This window comes from Macrobrachium nipponense, chromosome 29, assembly GCF_015104395.2.
Source record: "Macrobrachium nipponense isolate FS-2020 chromosome 29, ASM1510439v2, whole genome shotgun sequence".
In the NCBI taxonomy this organism is placed as follows: domain Eukaryota; kingdom Metazoa; phylum Arthropoda; class Malacostraca; order Decapoda; family Palaemonidae; genus Macrobrachium; species Macrobrachium nipponense.
In genome coordinates, this window is record NC_061092.1 from 43205051 (window position 1) to 43224453 (window position 19403).

General features: G+C 38.5%; 1 protein-coding gene across 6 annotated transcripts in view; it reads left to right on the forward strand.

Moving 5' to 3' along the window:
- LOC135206251 (methylcytosine dioxygenase TET-like) overlaps positions 1 to 19403 on the forward strand; it is a 282773-nt gene that overhangs the window by 155012 nt on the left and 108358 nt on the right. The gene's annotated exons all lie outside the window — the stretch shown is intronic.

The window sequence follows — 19403 nt, forward strand, 5'->3', positions numbered from 1 at the left end:
AGGGGATTACATCTGCATAATTGTCGGAAGCCACGGAAAAGTGCATTGTTTCCGAATTGATGTTGATGTAGGCAGACAAAGAAGAAGTGCACCGTTTTTATTCTTTTTTATTTCTTCCATAGTTCCTGCGTAAAACGCCACAAGTGCTTGAAATTCTAATTTTGAGACCTTTTAGGAAAATGACTATGCTATGGCACCCACTGAAATATCGTGTTTATTCAGTGGGGGACGCTATTGTTTTTTTTTTTTTTTTTTTTTTTTCATTTTTTTACGTCGTAATATTATTCCTATTATTGTCAATATTTTCTTTTTGTATAGATTAAAAGTACGCGATGATTTCGTCTTTTATTTTTCATGAATTTCAAAACGATGAAATTCTTGTGCCCGACTAGAGTAACTTGACAGAAATGTCAAATGGGGTCTTGTGTTTGTATTGTAACACGGCATAAACAGCACAGGTTGAGAGAGAGAGAGAGAGAGAGAGAGAGAGAGAGAGAGAGAGACGCAACGAATCCCTTTCACTTTAAGCTATAGAATAGAAATATTTAAGATAAACAACGTATTTTATGTTGATCCAAATACGCTTAAAGAATGAATATGGGCTTCTTTATCAGATGGAATTGATCGCCAAAAGGTGGAGTTACTAAGGAATTTCATGCAGCAATAATTTTCCCGAACGCGGATCCTTCCGATGTTAATTTGGAATTTAGATCAATATCTTCCCTTTAATTACGATTCTGATTCAGAACAGGCGATTAGAATCGACACGTTATACTCTCTGATGCGCTGTGCGGAAGCTGACTCTCCTACCACCCCTCCCACCCCCTACACCTACCAACCCTTTTTCCAGGCTTGCTTGACCCCCTGCGTCTTTCTACACCCCCCACCTCATCTCCACCACCACCTCCTCCTCCTCCCCCTCCTCAACGGACCTTTGGCTAACTATCGCGCTAAGGGACATTACACCCATCCTGACCGCTACTGTCGCTAACTACCGGCTGCTTCTTATTGTCGTAAAGCCGTCCCCATCTGGCGAGTCTCTCTCTCTCTCTCTCTCTCTCTCTCTCTCTCTCTCTCTCTCTCGACCTGTGACCGCATACAGTATTCCTTACCAATGCTCAGTCAGTTTGTCCTTATGAGATCACGTTGATATTTATTTTACTCTTCATGTTTTATTATTATTCTGAATACAACTGACTGACTTTTAAAACGCAATTCACTTCGTAAACTGCAATCGACGTAAGCACGTAATTTCCGCCGCGGGTCGTCACGAAGAGTCGATATGCGGCGCAGCAGTAAAGACTATTTTTCCTTTCTAATTGACCATAAACTGGACCTAATCGAATTTCGAAATGGATGGCTCTCTGACAGTAATAATTTTGGACGAGACACGGCTTTGGGTTTGGGGTGGAGGGGGGGGGGGGGTTGGTTTAGGTTTGGGTGGGGGGTCTTGTTATGAAGGCTCTTGTAGTAACCCCCCAACCCCCCCCTAACCTTCCCCGATTGTGTAAACACCCTGTCTCCCTTTACTCTCCAAAATGTCTTTTAAAACATCTGACGTTTTAGTACACCCATTAAGTTTACGACAACTTTTATAATTAATTATGTAAATATGTGATCAATATATTTTTTTTATTTTATAGCTGTTTATGTCGAGGACACAGAAACTGACATATTATGATTGTTATTATTATTATCCAAACTGTAATCCAAAGTCCAATAGGGTAAACAGCCCAGTACTGGAAAAAGAAAATGGGCCAAGAACAACTATAAAGAGAAATAAAAAAAATAAATAAATAAAACAGTTAAACATTTTTAACTTATGGAATAAACTCCCGTGAGCTTGCTCATCAAAAGTGGCGCTATTTTAGTAGTAGTAGTAGTAGTAGTAGTAGTAGTAGTGTAGTAGTCGTATGACACAGATTGTAATGAGAATGAAAGCCGAGTATCTGGTATGATCGAAACTCTTCCTAATCCACGATACCGGATTATAGGGCCAGGTGTGTGTGTGTGTGTGTGTGTGTATGCACGTGTACGAATGTGTGCGTGTCCCCATTCTCTGTGTGTTTTTTTGTGATCTTGGCTCATCCAAAGAGGCATCTGGTCCTTTTGCATCTGGGACCATACGCCAGCAGCGCATGCAAAAGATGTTCTGTGTTGCAGATTGGGCGTACATAAGCTGATACTATACGCTTGTGCGTCACTGCTGGCGGCTTCGTCGTCGGCTACTTTTGAACTCGCTTTTCTGCGTCGGGGTTATTTATTTATTTATTATTATTATAGGGATTGCTGAAGTGTTTGATCTTCTAGTTTGTAAAATTTATAGGAAAGTTACTTATCTTTTCAGTGGAAATGTCCTATGCGATCTCTCTCTCTCTCTCTCTCTCTCTCTCTCTGCTCTCTCTATATATATAATATATATAGATATATATATATATATATATATATATATATATATATATTATATATATATATATATATATATATATATATATATATATGATATATATGTATATATATATATATATATATTATATATAATCTATAATAATATATACTTGTATATATGTATATTTGAACTTCTGCTACTAAGAATATAAACTTACTTATTTTGTCCACGCATATATTTTTCCTCCTCTACGTACTTCCAGTCATTTCTTTCAATTTGTGTAATGTGCCATCTAGTTCTTTTCGCGTTCGCTAGCGAATGACGTCATATTCGTGCACGTGTGTCCGTGCGTTACGCATTTTCCCCATTAACGGCGTAGCGTGTATGGTTTATTGTCTACCGTAAATGCCAATAAATGTTACTGTATATCCCTGACGGGTTGGTGTTTGCTTGTCCCTGTGGGAAGCGGTGTTGTTTCTCGTGCTGTTGTCGTTGTTGTTGTTGTTGTGGATGTTCATTTGTTTGTAGTTCTCTCTCTCTCTCTCTCTCTCTCTCTCTCTCTCTCTCTCATGTTGTCACATGTATGAAAGCTCTACTATTACTTGGGAAGTTGGGACTCTTGAAATGTTTCTTGAACATCAACAGAGAGAGAGAGAGAGAGAGAGAGAGAGAGAGAGAGAGAGAGAGAGAGAGAGAGAGAGAGTGTTAACTCGAATATCAATAATTATTGCTAATACAGCTCTAGATTCGAGTACAAGATGGGTTCAGATGCAATGAGTTCTACGAATACTCTCTCTCTCTCTCTCTCTCTCTCTCTCTCCTCTCTCTCTCTCTCTCTCTAGCATTTTTATGTGAAAAGTCATAGTTTATTCGTTAAGTTTCCTGTGAAAATGAATGTAAAAACTGCCTGGAAAATCTGAAGAAATGATGACAAATATTTTGGCGCTCATGTGCCGAATTCTCCCAGCAACAGATGTAGTTAACCAATCCTACTCCTGGAAGATTCTCTCTCTCTCTCTCTCTCTCTCTCTCTCTCTCTCTCTCTCTCTCTCTCTCTCTCTCTCAGCTGCTCTTGTGTGTTGCAAATGCATCGTGCGTTACGTTATCCAGTTGGGAGTTATATTGCTGTATTAATCATCAAATCAGCCATTTTTTCCTTGGTATTTTTCATTTCGGATTTGACCAGAACAGATGCTGTTTGATCCCGAACCAATGGCGGACGAACCACCGTCATGTCCATTAGGTTGATGAGACCCTCATTTTATTATAGAATTTACGACCTAATCGTCACTAAGACTTTGGATAAACATTAGGCCCAGCATTACACCCCCCCCTCTCTCTCTCTCTCTCTTCGTCACTTCGTTCATCATACCTCCCTCTCCGCTCACCCCCCCCAACCCCCCCTTTTTGGAAACCATCCAGGTGCCCTCCCGTTCACGGCGATGGTCGTAATCTCTCTGCGATACGTGGCGAATCTCGCCTTTGTAAACCCCCCGTCGGAAGCATCTAGGGGCGGTTTTCGTTTTTATCCCTCCCGAGGAATCGACCTTAGGAGTCTGTTTCTCTCCTCCAGTTTTCCGAGGCGATCGATAAAGACTACCAACCGAGCCTTCATACACTAAATTGCGTGTGGAGCTGATATCATTGGAGACGGTGTCTAACACCCCCCCCCCCCCCCCTTCCCCTCCCCTCCCTCCCTCCTCCTTTCTTTTTTCTTTTTTCCTCCCCTTTTTTCTTTTCTTTTTTTTCTTTTTTTTTTAGCATGTATGAGTCCTCTGAAGAATTTCAATGAGAGTAGCATAAAAACGGTTTCTTTATAATATGTGTATTGGTGGAGAGAGAGAGAGAGAGAGAGAGAGAATTCGCAGTCTCTCCTTCCTGTTCATCCGTATTTGCATTGAAATTTTGCATAAGAATTCGCGAACTACATTTTGATGTGCGTCCGAAAGTTCAGTCCTTCGCAGACCAACCCTGCAACCTTTCGGCAAACCTTTGCAAACTCTGAAGCTTCCAACCCTCCAAGCTTCCAGCCCCATACCAACCCCATCAAGGGCACAAATCCTATGGATGCCATTCGCCATCCTCCTTCTCTCCCCACCCCCGCCCCTCCCCCCCCGCCCCCCCTCCCCACATTCCCACCCATGAAGGACGCCCGTCGCGCGAGCTCGTTCCATAAACTACAACCTATAAGCCCCACCCTTCCATACATTCGACCGCCTCTCCCCCTCATTTCATCACCCACCCACCCTCATCTCCCAACCCCTCCCAGCTTCATGGCCCCTTCCATCCCCCATTCCCCCCTCATTCGCACCATCCCTTTCCAGGGTAGCCGACTCCCTGGAATGGTGACCACTCCCCGCCTCCCCACCCCCCAACCCATAACTCGAGTGTCCATGAAATGCTCCCCTCCCTTATTTTGGTTATTCCATCTTCCGTTTCACCTATTTTAAAATCTTGCTGTTGTGTCACTTCCCGATTTTGCTTTTTCTTCCTCCTCTTTAGCGATTTTGCTTCCTACTATTTTTCCTTGGACGTTATTCGGTGTATGTCACCCTTTTGCGTGCTTCATGTCTCTTCCTTTTTGAGCTTCTTTCACTCTCCCCCCCATTTACCTAATTTTTGGTTTTTCCTTTCTCTCAGTTCAGTCTTTAGCTTTATTTTCGCTTCCACTCCTCATCTTCCCAACTTTTGATTTCTCATTAGACCTTTCCTTATTTTTCCTTGGTGACACTTCCTTCTACTCTTTCCCTCTTCCGCCTCTCCCCAACCCCCAATCCTAACCCCACTTTGTGTTAAATTGCATCATCTCCCCCCATCCTCTTTAGCTTTTATTGGTGTGCAAGTTTGAGATAAATCTTGATTACTAGTTGCCGTGTTGTGCGGTCACCCTCTGTAACTGTTATTTATTGTTTATGGGCTTCTCTCTCTTTCCTCACGTGCACGGGTCGATATTTTTGTTTTCACTTTAATCAGGCGTGTTGCTCTCCACGTCATTGGTAAGGAGGAAAACGTTCGCGGCTGCCACTCCGGTTCTGGCATAAGGAACGTTTGTTAAGACTTCACTTGGCATAAGAACGTTGTTGATGTTTTGACTCCAGTCTAGTTGAGAAGCGTATGTTGCGAATCTTGGTCTTATCAAAGGAACAGGTCAAGTTTTTCAGAATATGAAGGTTTTTTTTTTTTTTTTTTTTTTTTTTTTTTTTTTTTTTTTTTTTGGCAAATGTATAATTTATCTCATTTTTATATTGAGAAGTGCCAAGGGTAGTTGATTGAAAATTTTTTTATTTTTCATGATCGTCTTGCCAAAAAAACGTTTGCTTCGAGGGATATGGAATTGCCAATTTTTTTAATGGCAGATGTTTGCAAGGAAGAAGGACCTGCTTTTAGTAAATATAGAAACGAGTAGCCATTGTAATCAGAAAAGGAAAGCTGTATGCAGAAATGCGTTATTGTAGGTGTGCATTTATTTAGACAGAAGTCTTGCAGAGCAGTGGTAAATCCAAAATGTACTGTGTTACGTCGAAAGCAGAGATGCTGAGTAAACTCAACATCTACACTGAATTGGCTCCTACAAGCAAAAACGTCTGCCTGGTACACTATGAGGGCGTATAGATGGCGTCCCGCCACTGAACACTGCATTTGCTAGAGTGAGCAGCGTGCTTGCAGGGCGATAAGCAACAGAGCTGCTCCTGATATAAACGCTGCATGGGATTGGATGCAAAACTGTCGCGTGTGGGTGCCTGTGTAAACACTTGGGCGTATTTTGTAAACATGTACACCAGGCGCAGTCAACGAGGTGATTTTATCAATGTGAAATTGGAAGCCGATTTTTTTTTTTTACATTATGGGTGGCGTAGTTTTATTTCCTCCGATCTTTCCCTCCCCCCTCCCCCCCCTTCTCCATATTCCCACCCCACCTCCCCTTCCATCCCAATCATGCGAAATGCGATGCAGTTTGTCATTCATTCAGCGATGATGATGTTTTGGTCACCAACGTCCGGTGAGGGTGGCAGCGCTGGCGTTGGCGCGGGGCGGCTATGCACGGAAATGCCATTATCGAAAAACTGTACTTTTATTAGGTTTTCCATTATTGATCCGACCGTTAACGATCGCAAATGCCACGTTGGTCATCTTTCCAGAGATAATTTCGGTTCTGGAGATGATTTAGATTCTACGGTGCTTCATTTGAGAGGTTATTTATAGCCCGCTGCATGAGATAACTCACAAGGGGATGTAGTATGCACTTTCCACGAATGTTTGTGATTGCGAACAGTTTTCGAGAGATAATTTCGATCACGTGGCTCCTCGTCTCTTCAGACGATGACCTGCTAAGGGTTTTTTTTTTATTTTCGTCGGTCGGTGATCATTTGTTGGACAAACTTCGATTTCTAGATTTTAAAGATTTTCTTTTCGATTTTTTTTTTCTCTTGGGAAGGAAATCACAAAGTACTGTAACTGTCGAGTATTACCGCAAAATACCATGATACTAAAGAGTAAAAATAATAGAAAGTGAAAAAAAAGAAACACACGTGCAGGAAACGATTCAAAACAATGAAGCGTAAAATATCATACTAACGCACCAAATGTATTTGCACTTGTAGAGCGTAGACAGGAAACAATGGAAGAAGAATGAAGACGGTAGATATGATGAACATCAAGAAGAGGGGGTTGGTGGGGGGAGGGGGGAGGGGGGAGGAAAGAAAGACAAGAACGGGAAACAGTCAGAAAAGAGAATGAAAACGAGAATGACAGTAAAAGTTAAAGAGCAAAATGAAATGAAAACGTGGACTCGAAGGCATGCCAGAGACGAAGAGGGGAAAAGCACAATAGACGGCGATAAAGAGGGAAAGGAGTAAAGAGGATGAGAGGAGAGGGGTAAATGATGATAATAATAGGTCAAACTCCGTTTTGAAAAGATGAGAGAGAGAGAGAGAAAGAAAATCTTATGGTACGATATGGTGCGTAGGAATGTGTTGATAATTCATGCGGAAATGAATAGTTTTTTTTGATTGTAAGTATATACTATAAGTAACTATATATATATATATATATATATATATATATATATATATATATATATATATATATATATATAATGTATATTTGTTTCTATGCATATTGACCTTTTGTTTACCAGATCTCTCTCTCTCTCTCTCTCTCTCTCTCTCTCTCTCTCTCTCTCTCTCTGTCAGATTTCATCTTTTGTGTTGACAATATCCTTGCGGGGAGGCAGCACGTGTATGGGAGGGTGATTTCACCTCTCCCCCCCCCATTCCCCCCCCCCCCCATTCCCTCTGTCCCATCTCTATGCACCAAGAATATGTGGAGTTTGATTGCCATGTTATTGCTCCCTGTCCTCCCCCCACCCCCAAAACCCTCCCCCACACCCCCCCCCCCCTTCTCATCCATGGAAGTGAAAGACGAGAGAAAAAGAAACAGAAGAGGAAACGGGAGAGGAGGAGGCTCTTTGTGTATGCTATATCTGTTTTGTTTACTCTCTCTGCTCTCTCTCTCTTTTCTCATCTCTCTCTCTCTCTCTCTCTCTGTACTTTCGTGTCTTTTGAAAAAAGTTTTGTTTCTGTGTGGTGTACCCCACGTATCCTGTACTCTCCTCTCTCTCTCTCTCTCTCTCTCTCTCTCTCTCTCTCTGTACTTTCGTGTCTTTTGAAAGTTTTGTTTTTGTGTGGTGTACCCAACGTATCCTGTACTCTCTCTCTCTCTCTCTCTCTCAACGGCATTAGGATTTTGGTATGTATATATATTTTTTTTTTTTTTTTATATATAGTATATATATATATATATAGATATATATATATATATATATATATATATATATATATACGTACATATACTTGGTAAAAAATGACCAGATATAAGTATTATATATATGTGTGTGGGAAGGGAGGGGGGGGGGGGGGGGGGGGGGGGGGGGGGGGGGGGGGGGGGGGGGGGGGAGGGGGGGGGAAGAATGGGGCTCTGTGGGTGTGTCTGTTTGTGTATGCTCAATAAATATTGTGTGACTCCAATTCATGAGACCATATGCATCACCATCCTCATCATCATTATTTTGGTCATTTAACTCATGTAAGCTCACATATATACCTCACCCCTTCCACACCATATCCTCATAATGTAGCCTCACTGGGGTGAAGGGGGGAGGAGGAGGAGGAGGAGCAGGAGGAATGTGGTGGTTAAGTGAGGAGAATGTAGAACAAGGGGGAAGTTGTTGAATCTAATTTGAGGACATAATTTTAATTCTTTTTTTAACAAATTTCCCTATTTTCATGGGAAGCCTATGCGTGGGGAAGGGGGTCGCGGGGTTTGATGAGGAAGGGATAAGGATGTCCCCCTCTCCCCGTTTAAGTAAGGGGAACACAATGGATGGCTTTGTAGGCAGGAAAATGAAATTATGTCAAAATGTTATTCATTTTTTTAAAGGTTTCAAACTTTTTAACGTTTTTTATTTTTTTTTTTTTTTAGATTTCTGAACTCGATACATTTTCTCATATCCTAAAGTTCGAATTTTGACAGATTTTCAAACGTTTTACCTATTATTTTTTTATTCCAAGTTTTAAACGTTTGATTTTTTTTTTTTTTTTTTTTTTTTACATTTCCAGATGTTTTATATTTTTCTACTTTTCAAATGTCTTACATTTTTTTAAAATTGTTCCAGATATATTTTTTAAGTTTCCAGCTTTTTTTTTTTTTGTTTTTTTTTTTTTTTTTTTTTTGTACTTTCTTTTACAAGCGTCTTTTCTTATGATGGGAAGCAGAGCCATTTTGGAGGGGTTTGTGGTGTGGGCCTGTTGGAACATAGGTACCAGATTTGACAAACGCAGATGGCGGAAAACTAACGTAAATATATATATATATATATATTATATATTTATATATATATATATATATATATATATATATATATATATATATATATATATATATATATATAAACGTTCCGCCCAGCTGCCCCCAATCGCATCATTCTGTGGTGGTCAGCTTGACATTGCTTGATCAAAGAAAATCCGAGCGATGTGTTATGCAACATTTTTTTTCCTTCTCGTTCTTTTTTCATTGTTGATCGATCGCTATCCTTTGATGTGTGTTTGTTGTTGTTGTTGTTGTTTATGTACGATGTCGGTTATGAAGTTTTCTTTTTTCCCATTTTTTTTTTTTTGTCTCGTGTTTTCTTCCCGCTCTTTATAGTTTCGTCGTATTCTCTCTCTCTCTCTCTCTCTCTCTCTCTCTCGTTTTATCGTACTTCTCGCAGTCCATTGTTGTATCACATTTTGAATATGGATGTACTCGTCAGTTCAAAGTTGAATTGAAAACCGGACATTCAATCATGCACTGACGTGAATTACAGGTTTGCAGGACGAAATGTTGAATTACAAGTTCACTTGAATTAGACTGAATTATGATGAATTATGAAATCGGGTCTTCATTTACATTTCGACCGAATTTTGTATTATCTTTCGGCTTGATTGTTGCATTTTCGCCAAATACTGATTTATTGTGGTGAGTATTACCAGTGAATATAGTCTTCACACAAAGCTCAGTTTTATATTTGGACGTAATTTTTTCTTTAAGTCCCGTTCAATATTGTTCTTAACATAGAGTTTTTCTTTTCTTTTTTTTACAACCAAAATTATTACTGAATGCTAAACAAAGTTCTGTATATGAAATTGTTTTTTTGTTGTCTGAGTTTTATTTCGCAACCAATAATAAAATTTGATAGATTTTTGTAATATAAAAATGGAAATATGGTCTTAGAGTTAGTTGTACTATGAGAAAGATTCGATTTGAAACCCCTACGAAAAATAGTCCTTTTGACTTGAGTGACGATTTCACAGCTGAACTTGAAATAAATCCTAATTTGATTGAATTTCGTCTCATGATTGAAATGGGAGTACCAACTGATTGCATAACCGGAATCTAAATGAGACAAGGCCCAGTAGGATGTCTGAGCGAGACAATGATCCTCTTATTTTGTGTTGTCTCTGTATTCGTTGATGTGTTCCCTGCTAATTGTCTCTTTTAATTCCATTTGTTCTGTTTTCAATTTACATCGACATTGTCAATGGCGAATGTGCTGGAAGTTGTATGATTTTATTTATTTGTTGGTTTTATTTAGTTTCACTTTTTATGTTGCATGTAATGGCATTGTATTGTGCTCGCTGGTGATTGCCTTTGGAATTGTGTGATTATTTTTCGTTTATTTTTATTTTTTTTTTTGCTTTTTATCGCTGCATGTAATGGATTTTAAAAAAGGTATTATGTTGCACGGGCGTCAAATGCAGATGCATAAATAAATAATGCAGAAGCATGTTTGCATTATCAGTCACGTTATTGGTGATGTGTTCTCGTTTGTGCTTTATCTCTGTGTCTGCTGTGTGTTATCAGGATTGCTTTCAATGTACGAGTTATCAGTTTTCTCCTTTTTCTTGTTGTAGATATAAGAGCATATTAATGTTTGTGTGTTATCATAAGTCGTTCAAAACTTTATTGTATATGTGAATGTTGTAGCATTTTTTACGTAATTTATTGTAATATATAAATTTTTTTCGTCACAGTAGTCAGTTTGCCTGCTCGTATATACATTATAATATATATATATATATATATATATATATTATATATATATATTATATATATACTTACATGTTGTATGTATGTATGTCTCTTGTTGTCTGTGTATGTATGCATGCGTGTAAATACTTATGCCATGCACGTAATTTTATCTACTCCGTGTCTATAAGCACAAAAGTGGCCTGTTTACATGTGTAAGTAGTTCATGAAAAGTTTGGTGTGTAGTGTTTGTTGCAATTTTTGCCTAATTTGTTGTCATGAGTGTGATTATTGCCAACAAATCAGCGTCTCTTTCTTAATAGCCGAAAATACATTGAGACCCGTATTTTTAGGACTGATCCCAGCTGTTGTGTATTTTTTAACTAGGTGTTTTAGTATTATCAGGTGTTCGTGTGCACGAATGTATATGCATCAGTGTTTGATTGGTTTTTGCATGCACGAAGTTATTGTCATAAAATTACTATATATATATATAGAGTAACATTTTTATTTTATTTATTATTATTATTATTATTATTATTATTATTATTATTATTATTATTATAACTTTATATTTAGAAGTTTAATACGAATTGGTAAAAATTGATATAAACGATGATAAATAGAAATGAATATTACAAGTTTTTTTTTTGTTTTTTTTTTTTTTTTTTTTTATTTTAACGCCGTAAAATTACATAAATTAGCGGCATATACGTTGACACAGCGAAGAGAATTGAAGAACGTACGGACAACACAAATTTCCATATTTACGTTTTTCTACATTTTCATTCCCGCGCCTATTTTTCCAAATTAATGCCTAGGCCTGCGGTGGGTACTAACCCCCACCCCCACCCATCCCCATCCCACCCCCTTGCTTCTCATCTGTCAGTATCTCGGATGATTCACGTTGTATTTATTTTTCATATATGTGAACGGTTTTTTTTCTCTCGCTCTCATTCTCTCTCGTACGTTTTCGTGCATTTTCGTGCTTTCCGTTTATTTTCCGTAATGCCAGCGGGACATCTCATAGCCGTTTGGAAATGTGATATGTCATTCGTTTTTATTTTTCCATTGTGAATCCGGTAGCCTGTTTTGTAATGGTATATATCTATAGGAAAGTAAGATACGGCTGTATAATATATATTTATGTGTTATATGTGTGTATATATATATAGATATAGGTATATATATATATATATATATATATATATATATAATATATACTATAAAGGTGTGTCTTACTCTCCTATTTTCATATATTTTCATTTATCTTTTTGACTGGCGTTGTTTTGAGTAAGGCTTATACGGGTGGCGGATTGTCCCATGAAAAATTTTCGTTCGGGCTTTTATTTTCTCTAAATCATTCGTTCTCGTTTTTATTTAATTTCGATGATTGATTATAAATAACGTTTTGCATTGTTTTCCCGGAGTTTGGTTTTACGTCTCCCGGAAGACTTATTCCGTCAATCTCAGCGGGTGTTTTATGTAGGGTGTTCTTTTTGGTGTTATTTTGCACACTGCTTTATTTATATATACTTTTTTAGGTCTTTGTAAAATGAAGAAAATTCAGTTTTGAATAGATCAGTCTCTCTCTCTCTCTCTCTCTCTCTCTCTCTCTCGGCTCTCTCGCCTCTCTCTCTCTCTCTCTCTCTCATATTGATCCTAACCAATCGTTCGCCTTTTTTTTTTATCTTTTTTGCTTTTCATTACGTTCATTTATTTTTGCTTTTGTGTTGCTTCCGGGCGTCGTGTTTACATATACAAATTCGCATCCTTTTCATACATTCATTCATTTTCGTTTCATGTATGAAATTTCAACCTTTCCCGTTTCATTTCTTGTTGTTTTTTCGCCTTTTTTCATCTTTTTTTCCAGGAGTAGGTTCGGCCTCTTTTGTTTGCGACCAGTTAATCGTGTCACTTTTGGCTTTCCAATTTTTTGGGGGAAATAGATAAATAAAATAAAAAAAATTGGGAAGGTGGGAACGGGTCGTCTAGAAGTCCCATTGTGGATTTTTTTTTTATTTTTATTCATTTTTTAAAAGTTGCTTTTATTCGCATGAATTTTTTTTCATAGTCTTAGAGCCTCCTCATAATTATATTCATTGTCATTTTGAACGTCGTCATCTGCACCATATTTGTTATAATTGATGTTCTTTGTGTGTGTGTGTGTGTGTGTGTAGTTGTCAGTGTGTTATATCATATATATATATAATATATATATATAATATATATATATATATAGATATATATATATATATACACTCTTCCCATATATTTCATTCCCTTCATTACTGCTTTTGAAATGTCTATTTGCTTTGGCAAAAAGGTTTTATGTATCCTATTTGCTTTCCAAAAAAAAATTAAAAAAAAGGTATATTCGGCTGCTTTTCAAAAGCATGTTTTTATGTTTGCCCAAAACCCGCAATTTATCCCAATGCCATCTTGCACTTTTGTGTGTGGGGTGTGTTTTTCCAGGGTGGGATATTTTTAATATATATATCTTTCGTCAGTATGTAATATTGTGTGCCTCGTGTCGACGTTGTTTTATTGTAATTGTTTTGGTGTTATTTTTAATGCTTTGCCTATAAATTATATTCGGAAGTTTTTGTCACAATTTCATCTCTCTAATTATATATTTATATATATTATATATATATATACATATACTATATATATATATATATATATATGTATAATAATATATATATATATATATATATCTATATATATATAATTATATATATATATAATATTTTTGCACGCACATAGGCACGTATGTATGTCTACGTATGTACGTCTGCACGAACATATATTCACGTAGGTATATATATACTGCATGAGTGTGTGTTCACATATATGTTCACGGAGCTACTGCGATTAATTGTCTTTCGTATTTGAATGGGCCTCATTTTTCACGTGAGTGATCGTTATTACGTATTTTTTGTGGATTGATGTATAAACTCTTTGAAAGCTTATGTGTTACGTGTAATCGAATGTATGCTGTATACTCCGCGCTTTTATATACGCATGGCATGTGTAATTGTGTGTAAATTTTAACAGTTTGCATTGATAGATAAGGATGTGTTTTGGTCTGGAATATACATTTAGTTTCCATAATGTCTCTTATGCTTTCTAAACATCTTATTTTTGCTATATTTTTCTCTGTGAATGTCAATTTGTATACATTTAATATCATCATTCTTTAAATTGTTAAGCCAAGTGCATGTGCGTGTGTGTGTGTTTGTGTGTGGTCGTATACACATCATCGAATCGCCCGGATGTATCGCTTTATGCTCGGTAGTTACGCATGCCCTAGTTTTACTACATCCTCCCCCCCCCCCCCCCCTTCCCGAAATATCCAGCCCGTGTCAACCGCCGCAATATTTTTTTATGCTTTTATATGCGGCTGAAATAGTTTATGGCCGCAATTAGAGGTCAATGATGCGTACTGTTGATCTGCTCTATGAAATTTAATTCACTGGCCCGGGCCACCCCTCCCATCCCCCTCCCCTGGGTACTATCCCTCCCCCTGAGCATGGGCCTATCAACTCTCCCCTTCACGACAATTCCTGCCTCCCACTCCAACGAGAAACCCTCCTCACCCCCTTCCACTCCGAATCCTGATGGTTCCTATCAATTCCCCGTCCCCAGGCCTATGGGTCCTGTTGTAATGCCCCTTTTCGGTATCCCCCCCCCCTTCTACCATCCCCTCACCCCTCTGGCTGTTTTGGGGGCATTTATACATATTTGCCTCTAGATATGGTGTGTTGTCTGTCTTGTGTGTTATGGTTTTAGTTCCTGTGGGCCGTTGTTTTCGTTGTGGGTGGTGTTGTTTATTGCCTGCTTGTTGTTGTTGTTATTGCATTTGCTTTTTGTTTTCCTTCATTGTTTTTTAGTTGCTTCTTCGTCTGAGGGATATTATTGTTATTCTTACCATAGTAGTAGTATTGTTTTCCATTAATTTTTATATTCGTTTTCTATGATAAGATTTGGTACGACTTCATATCCTTCGTCATTGTTTCGTCAGACTTCACTGTATGCAGGAGAAGTGTCGATTGTTTATAGTGTATTATATATATACATATATATATATATATATATATATATATATATTATGTGTGTGTGTGTGTATTTAATGTGTGTGAGTCTGTCTGTCTGTGATAGACAGAAAGAAAGAGAGCAAGCATACAGTAGCCATGGTCGTATTCATATGTAAAATAATCACGCCAACAGAAATAAAAATTATATAAAATGTCCTGTGTCGACTGTCACATGATACTTCCACTACTAAATGAAACCAGAGAGAGAGAGAGAGAGAGAGAGAGAGAGAGAGAGAGAGAGAGAGAGAGAGAGAGAGAGTAAAGTGGTAGGTAGGATAGAAGAGTAAATCCGGTGGAAAACGAATCCGATGTAAAAAGGATAAACAAAAATTAAAATAGATGTGTCGTTAATGGTGTGGCAGATTTCTCTCTCTCTCTCTCTCTCTCTCTCTCTCTCTCTCTCTCTCATATGAGTGTTGGGGTATTTTTTATGTGGCTGCTGTTTCGGTTTTTATATTAAGATCTTTTTATATATTTTTGTTGCTATGATTATTTTTAATTTTAAGAGTCGAGCAATTATAAGCTCTCTGCCTGGAATATTAGTAGAGCTACCTACGAGTATGTGCGCTCTCTCTCTCTCTCTCTCTCTCTCTCTCTCTCTCTCTCTCTCTCTCTCGAATAATATTTCTCCGATTATTGGACATTGCGACGCGCTATATTTTTATTATTTCCCCTTTTTCCATCGGGGCTTTAACTCTGATTCCAGTCTATTATTCGCCATTCATTCGTTTATCTTTCTCTGCGTTGTTTGTACATATACATTCACCTATCCCAATAGCCCTTTCCTGTGTTATGGATTTGTTTTCTTTATTTTTTTCTCTTTTTGTTTTTTTTGTTTTTGCAGATTATCGCTTTTGCTTGTTTTAAACGCTTTCCGTTCTGCTCTTTTCCATTTGTGTTTGTTTGTTGTTTTTGTTTATTTTTTTCTTCTTTTTTTTTTGCTTTCAGTAGTTAAGTCTTTTCATTCTGCTTCTCTCTCTTTTTTGTTATCTAAATCCTTTGTTTTATAGCTATTGGTTTCCCGTTTTAGGGATATTTTCATGTTCAGCTATTCGTTCGGTTTCTCTCTCTCTCTCTCTCTCTCTCTCTCTCTCTCTCTCTCTCTCTCTCTCTCTCTCTCTCTCTCAGCTTAGCATACATATTCATGCACACACAATTGCGTGTGTGTATTTTATATATATATATATATATATATATATATATATATATATATATATATATATATATATTATTATACGTTAATATTAAAGTTAAAATAAAAAATTCTAAAACCTGTCTTACTCCAGTGTCGTCTACCTTATAACACCCAGTTAAGTGTAAACTGTAAGGAAGAGATGAACTACGTCTATAATGTACAAAATGCAAACCAATTTTTTGACTGTCATGGACCTTGTTTTACCCTGTGTATGTATGAGAATATAATTATGTCCATATGATTAATTTATAAATATCTCTACGTTCATGTGGACGTAACATCTGCGCGCCCTTCCCTTGTTTCGCTTGGCGATATAAGATACAGAACCTTATGGTAATATACATGTATATATATATACACACGCATATATATATATGTGTGTGTGTGTATTATATAGGATATATATATACATATATATATATATATATATGTATATATTATATATATATATGCGTATGCATTCATACATTCATACGTCATTGCTGTGCCCTCACATCCTGATATATATGTATTTGCTGTTGATACCACTAATATTAACCTAGCGGTGATTTAAGGATTTGTTATTTCATCCTTTTATCGGACATCCACGGAGTTATTACCGGTTATTTTTCCCATCCACCGTCATGCAATTTTTCCATCGTGATGGTTTTCATTATTCAACGCCGTTTCAGAGTTTTTTTTTTATTTATTTATTTTTTTACTTCCCTCCCCCCCTAAAAACTCTCTTGCACTCTATAGTTTCCAACGTTATCGTGTCGTTTTCCAATCTGCCTGCCATTTACTCTCTCTCTCTCTCTCTCTCTCTCTCTCTCTCTCTCTCTCTCTCTCTCGCTCGGTCCGGTTTGGCGTTATTGTATCCTTTTTTTAAGTGCTTTTTTTTCTCTTTTCCTCTCCATGTTTGTCGTTATTCTCTGTTTTGACGTTGTTCCATTTTCTGCATTATTTGGTAGGTTTTTGGTTCTTCTCCTTCCTCCTTTCTCGGTTGTTCCACATGCAGCTTTATTCTCTCTCTCTCTCTCTCTCTCCATCGTCAGTGATGTGTCGTTTCCTATTGTCACTTCAGTCTTCCTCTCAATGCTACCATTATCATATGTTCAGCCCTACTCTCTCTCTCTCTCTCTCTCTCTCTCTCTCTCTCTCTCTCTCTCTCTCTCTCTCTCTCATACCGTTTTCTAATGTGTCTCAGTTAGGTCTTTTAGTTTCCCATTCGTTATTATTATTATTATCATCGTTTTGAAGCTCTCTCTCTCTCTCTCTCTCTCTCTCTCTCTCTCTCTCTCTCGGTTCGCCCTAGTTCCATTTTCGGTGGCCCTGCAATGGGTTCGCTCTCGCTTTCATTATTGCATTTTGCCTCTTCCCATTCTCGTTCGGTCGTTTCACTTTGCTTTGATTTAAGCTCTTATGTTCCCTTTCTTCCCCCCTTATTATTTTCCCTGGGTGCCTTTTTTCCATTTTTTCCCTCCCGTTTTTTCCCCTCGATTGTCTGAACGACTTTACGTCGTGGACTTGAAATGGAAAATGTGTTTTATTTGTTTTATTATCAGGGACATTTCTCTTATTATTTTTATAGTGTTTCTACCTCGTTGATTCTTTTGCGTTTTTTGTGCTTTCTTCTTTTTCTTGTTTTCGCTTGTTTACGATGTTTAGTCTGCTTTTTTCATATCATTTATTATCAGTTTTGTTAATACTGAAATTTGTATAATTTTTCTCCTTGGTGATCTTTGTCCCAGTTAGCTAAGTTATAGCCGCTGATTTAATTCCTGTTTAGAGTGGAGAAATGTTAGCCGCTGATGTAATTCATATTTAAGAGTGACGAAATAGATTGTCGCTGATTGAATTCCTATGTAGAGTGAAGAAATTAATAGCCGCTGATGTAATTCCTGTTTAGAGTGAAGAAATGATAGCCGCTGATTAAATTAATGTTTAGAGTGAAGAAATGATAGCCGCTGATTCAATTCCTATTTAGAGTGAAGAAATGATAGCCGCTGATTTAATTCCCATTCAGAGTGAAGTTTTAAGTATATAATTGAAATATCAGTGATTATTTTCATGGATGAAAATCATCGAAAAACTTCCGTGCAAATGATCTTTCCTTCAGTTGTTTACATTTTCCCGTTTTTTATCTCTCCCACGTTCTTCTCTTGCGCACATCCACCTCACTTTTCCCCTCCCTTCTGTGCATGTCAGAGTTGAGAAGGGAGAGAGGGAGGGAGGGAGGGAGGGAGGGAGAGCAAGAGAACGAAAGGGGGGAGGGTGGGGGACGGAAAGGTGGAGTTGAGAGAGATGGAGGTTAAGGAGTTCTTAAGGGGGGGTTGCGGGGGTGAATGCACAAGGGTCGGTGCATTAGGAATAGGGATGTGTAGGTGGATGGGGGAAGGAAGGAAGGGTGTGGGTGTTGGAAGGGGGGAGGGGAGGGAATTAGATGAGTATACAAGCAAGGGTTTGAAGGGAAAGGTGGGAGGGTGGGAGGGAGGGAGGGAGGGAGGGAGATTAGAGGGGGAAGTGCTGCTAGCGAGCAGGTGGGAGGGATCTTACTGCTGAGTTTTGCAAGCAGGGGGGGGGGGCGGGGGGGGGGGGTTCGAGAGAGAGGGGGAGGGGGAATCGCTGCTTATAAGCAGAAGGTAGGAGGGCTCCTACTTCGCGCGAGGGGGAGGGAGAACTTCTGCTGCTTGCTGCTGCTGCAATGCACATGCATTGCCCTGCCGTGTGTGCATTCTCGTGCATACTCAACCCTAACATAACTAGGACACGGGACTGTGCCTCCTGCCTCTAAGGCTATCCATCCCCCTCCCATATTCCCGGCCTTCCTTCCCCCCCCCCCCCCCCCCACCTCCTCCTCCCTCGCCTCCCTCCTCCTCCTCCTCCTCCTCCTCCTCCTCCTTCTTCCTCCGGATCAATTTTGTTCATGGAGAGACGATGATGATGAGGGAAGGCGTTGTTGTTTGAACTCCGAACTGAACTTTTTTTTTTCAGGTTTCAGATGAACTTTCACAGTCACAATTTTTTCTCTTCCATTTTTTTTTATCCCGTGGAAAGGAAGGGAGAGATCTGAAGTTGTTTTGGAAGAGCCTCTCTCTCTCTCTCTCTCTCTCTCTCTCTCTCTCCTCTCTCTCTCTATGCACAGAAGGCCCACTAAATCAAATATTCAATTCCA